This window comes from Uranotaenia lowii, chromosome 2, assembly GCF_029784155.1.
Source record: "Uranotaenia lowii strain MFRU-FL chromosome 2, ASM2978415v1, whole genome shotgun sequence".
In the NCBI taxonomy this organism is placed as follows: Eukaryota; Metazoa; Arthropoda; class Insecta; order Diptera; family Culicidae; genus Uranotaenia; species Uranotaenia lowii.
This window is the reverse complement of record NC_073692.1, coordinates 374,195,934-374,200,872: the sequence shown is the minus strand read 5'-3', so window position 1 is coordinate 374,200,872 and position 4,939 is coordinate 374,195,934. Positions and strand designations below refer to the sequence as shown.

Genomic DNA, 4,939 nt, shown 5'->3' with positions numbered 1-4,939 from the left:
CGGAAGGGGGTGCCATTTTAAGGGGCTTCGGAACAATCAAATTCTGCGCTACCCTATCCTAGATGATGGTGATGATGATGACGATGATAATGATGATTGGTGGCAGCTCCAAAAGTTGGTCAACTTATTATGAATATTCATAATGATGGTATTTACGAGCAGTAAAAATATGCCTAGTAAATAAATTATCGGGTGTCGGTATCTGCGGCAATAGTTGCGGAGTATTTTTCAGAACCGGAACTTCTGTTTATTACACACAAAAAAAAAGCATAGTAAAATTACTAAATCCGTGGTTTAAAGGAACAACACGCAACCATATTTTTGAGTCAATAATGTTTTCTTCTTGATATTACCATGCGCATAGTAGTTTTACTTTGTTTTTATTTTGGCTGCGCATAGTATTTTCGACTACGTTCATAGTAAAATTGTCAATGAAATCATGGGTTTGTTTTTCAATGTGCATAGTAAAATTGATATGTTTCATGATAAAACTATGATATGTTATGATATAAATGAGTACATGTTGCTTGATTTGACAACCAAATTACCATGCACCATGGTATAACTATACTGAAGTACGATAGAATTAACACTCTTCGTGATTTCTTCGAGATCTAGATATAATTTATTTTTAAATAAATTACATTTTATTTTTTTTAATTACAACTATCACAAATTTTCATTCTATATTCATAACACAATTTACAATGGTCTGCTTAGAACTGTCGTTATGCTCTGAAAAAAAAATAAAAACAAAAAAAATAGTTAATGAGCAGATCAAATTTGGTAAATGTTCTACTTACGCTGGAATCGATTTGGATTTATTGGCAGTCATCTTGAGGCCAACGATCCGGAAAGGGGGCAAGGTTAATCTTCTGGAAACTGCGATTCTCTGGTCAATTTTCCGTGGCTGGTTAGAAGGGAGGTCCCCACGGCCGGGGAATTCGGGATGCATTGAACGGAACAGCTAAAAATTAATCAAAAGAAAGATCGGAAAAAACGGATCGGAGTGAATATGTTTAAAAGTAACAAAAAAAATACAATTTTACTTACCTGAGAGACTGCGTTTTCCGACTCGACAAAAGTGCTGATTTATTTTTCACTCCCAGTGGGCCGGCACCTGGTTAGTTGAAACAGCATTCACCTCGTCGACGTACCCGCGCAACATTTTTGTCGGCGTTCTGAAGGCGCGACCGGCTGACCAGAAAAAAACAAACACTCAAACTAAGCACATTGGTAAAATTACTATGAATTTATAATGAGCATAGTATTTTCGACAACACAAATGACGATGTTTCAATGTTACCATGGGCATAGTAATTTTAGGAACACGAATTGTGTAATGTCAAAACATCATGCGCATGGTAATTTAGACACGAGGAAATTACTATGAGCTGTCAAAGTTCGCATAGTAAAAATACTATGTCGTAGTATTATCGCCCAGATTTTTGGTGGAAAATACTAAATCATGGTCGAAAATACTAAATGATGGATATAGTAAAATTATCATGACTCTGTATTTGAAAAACCCATGCAATTTTTTTCCGTGTAGTCATGTGCGCGTTCTGACATGCGAAACCGTTGAAGCGCGAAATGGTTGAAGGAAGTAGCCTCATTATCAGAAATTAATATGTTAGTTGAAGATTTCTGTGAAAATTTTAAGTTTTTCTTACATCCTGTTCTTTGGTAACATTTTTTGTTAAAAAGAATAAAATACATTTTGCAAAGTGATTTTGAACAAGGATCAGTAAAGAAATTATTTAAAGTAAAATGTTTAGTACTGGAACAAACAACGAATTTCGGAACTCTTTTCCACCTAGTCTTCGTTTGACCTTACCGAAAGCTTCAAGGCGGCAGTTGTTAAATTCAACGTCGAAAAGACCAAGTCGATGGAAGTCAACACACACTCGGGCAAATTCTAATTATAATTATCATAAGATACGTCTTATGAAGCGCCTTCTAGAGTGCAAAATTGTTTTCTAATAGATTTTTATGAAATTCTTTCAATGTTCATATGAAGCTCTTATGGAAAGTTGAAGAAACGGCATTTTGAAAAAAATAATGTCCATATTTTTAAAAGACCTTCTTATGAAAAGCAACGACCTATCATTGAAGTAGGTGTGCATCTGCAGTATTTATTCGCGTCATGAAAAAATTATATGAATTTCAATGAAGAGAGCAACAGATTAAGAAAAGAAAAAACTTTCAATATCTTGGAAGCCAAATAGCTCCCGGTAGTAATTTTTTCCATGGAAGTAAGGAGGTGTCTGGTTCGTCCACTGGCCAAAAAACAGATCCGACTTCATGCATGCGCGGATCTACGGGGGGGGTGATGGGGGTGATCACCCCCCCCCCCCCCCAAGCGGAAAAAATAAATCATCAGTGAAATGGTCACAATTTTTTTAACTCAATTAAGATGAAATATAACCTTTTCATATGTCAACTTATCTTAACATTAACATTACCATTTTCGCGCGTGCATATGATTTAAATAGCTGCTTAAAATATGCTTGAATTGAGTATAAACAGTATGCGCGTGTATAACTTCGTGTTGGCTTCGGGCGTGCGAAAAGGATAAAGCACCTCACTCTTCAAGGAATTTTCTTAAGCATGTCAGGAGATTGGTTTTCTTTATTAACCGATATCCAGAGTTGTTGTAAGCGCCAGTACCAGAAACGTTGGTTGATAGTGACTAATTCTGAATGATTTCCTGAAAAGGCCTGAAAGAAGTCATCATTTATTTTCAAGTTGATCATAACATTTTAACTAGACACTGGGTACCTCCACCACAATTTTCGTTTCCATACTACGAGCATTTGAAAAGTCGAAGTGTTGAAAAAAAAACGATTTGTAAAGTTGGCTAGTTTTTTTTCCAAAACTGAGCAAGGTTATTTTTGTAAAGTCTGTCCGCTCTTTGCAGTTAACCTCACTGGTGGATTTAATAAAAATGTTCAATTGTAAAATTTTGTTACTAAGCCACTGACTTTTGTTTCTCAAAAATCACAGCAAGAAAAACACTGTAAGTATTCGATAAGATATAAAGAGAAAAATCTATTCAGAAAACCTCTTCAATATAATTAAATATAATGATAAGCAATCTTTATTTTATTTGTTTAGATACGTGCTTATTTGTGTTTTAAATGATTATTTGTTTTAGATTGATTCACGTCTTTAAAATGTTATTTTAATGGATATTCAAGTGAAAAATATGTAAAATTATTGAATAAATACATTGACGGGTTTCGATAAGTAATGAAGCAGCATACGGTTTAAAATTGGAACTCAAAAGAGAAAATATTTCGATTAAATATAATTGAAACTTGTGTAAATGGCTTTTTTACCCCAATATTGTAATATTTTCAAAATTAATAAGACATTATTTTAACCATAAAACCAGAGATGCTCATTTGAGTAAGTTGAAATCATACCAATTGAACATTTTTCTCATGGATTTCTAATCTGATAAAAATAAACAAATGGTCATTCCATATCCCCAACTAGATAAATAAACGTAAATTCAACTTCATACCAGTAAAAAACACTTGTCTACGTTTTTCCTAAGACTAAACAGATGTACAGAATTCTTTGAACAACCTTTTTTTTAAATTATGTTTAACATTATTTACATGCTGCTAAATTCTCTTCATCTTTATCATCAACATTTTTCCTGTCAAGGTTTTCCGTTTTCCCAATCACTCAAAAAATTTTGGTCATTTTTTTTTGAAAATTTACAAAATCACCCCCCCTAAGAGCAATCTCTAGATCCGCGCCTGACTTCATGTCTACAAGTCAAAAAGTTGTCTACAAATAAAATAAAAACAATTTTTTAAATACGGTGATCAAATCGTGAGCAGAAGAAAAATTTGTTAAATGGACTGCGAAATGGACTTTTGAGCAGGTACCAGGCAGACAAAGTTGTCGAAAAAAAAAATTCAATGTATCGTAGAAGTAAGTTTTGATGGAATTGAAGCACAAAAAACTTCAATCGAAATGTTTTTGAAGGAGATTTTACGAAAAAAAAACAGATGTTATACAGAATGTTTTCAACAAATACTAACAGAAGGAATTATGAGAAAGTCTAGTATTGATGAGCCTTGTTTCGATTTTTTAATAGTTGTTGTTTTTCGGAGCGTTTTGTTATGGGCGGTAATTGGTGCATAAAAAAAGTGTTGGTTCCTAATGACCGGTCACGCACAATTTCTTTGTTTTTATCGCACGTATTGTGTCAAATGTGTAAATTGTAAGTAGCGTTTAGTTGGATTATGTTAAAAAAAGATGTTTTATTGCTGAAAGTAACCGGTTACTTGAGGCTGTTGGCCGGGAACCATAGTTTTGTCAGTCAACGCACTTTGTTAAAATTTGCAGGAAAAATTTCACAAAATGTATTCTCTCAAGATCCGAAATATGGTTTTGACAGCTCCTTACATGGAAAATACTAAAAAAAACCCTTTCCGTGTTGTTAGATAGTTTTTCCTTAATAAAACATTATCGGTACCGGAAAAAGGCGAGTGGGCGGTAATAGGTCCAGTTGAACACCCCCAAGTTTAGTTAATTATTTTGAAAAGCGTACATTTTTCGCGCTCCGCTAAATTTTGTAATGAAAGTAGAGCAGTTTGGAGATGTATTGGAAAAGAAAGCGAATAAAAATCTGCAATCGTTTTTTTTATTACACATGTTTGAAGTTGAAATACCGCTTAACTGGTCGGTAAATGGTGACATGATGGTACAAAGTTTTTTTCCAAGCACATCAGCCGCGTTTAACACGTATTATTTAAAATTGGAGCATGATCGATTATTACTTTAACGAGATTTACAGAACAAATTATCGTCGGTCGTTGGACTTCGAGATCGAAAATTAAAATGTTAAAAAATTGAGTAATTTTGCGACGCGTCCCAACTTTTTCTGCTGTCATACCACACGGGGCGGGATTTCTGCATA

At 34.0% G+C, this 4,939-nt stretch overlaps 1 long non-coding RNA gene across 1 annotated transcript; it reads right to left on the bottom strand.

Annotated features, from left to right (window-relative positions):
• Positions 1 to 604: 604 nt before the first annotated feature.
• Positions 605 to 1,207, bottom strand: LOC129745628 (uncharacterized). Its single transcript, XR_008737160.1, has 3 exons — positions 1,054 to 1,207; positions 804 to 967; positions 605 to 735 (listed from the first exon to the last, which is right to left on the bottom strand). It is a non-coding gene; the product is annotated as an uncharacterized LOC129745628 (long non-coding RNA).
• Positions 1,208 to 4,939: the final 3,732 nt, after the last annotated feature.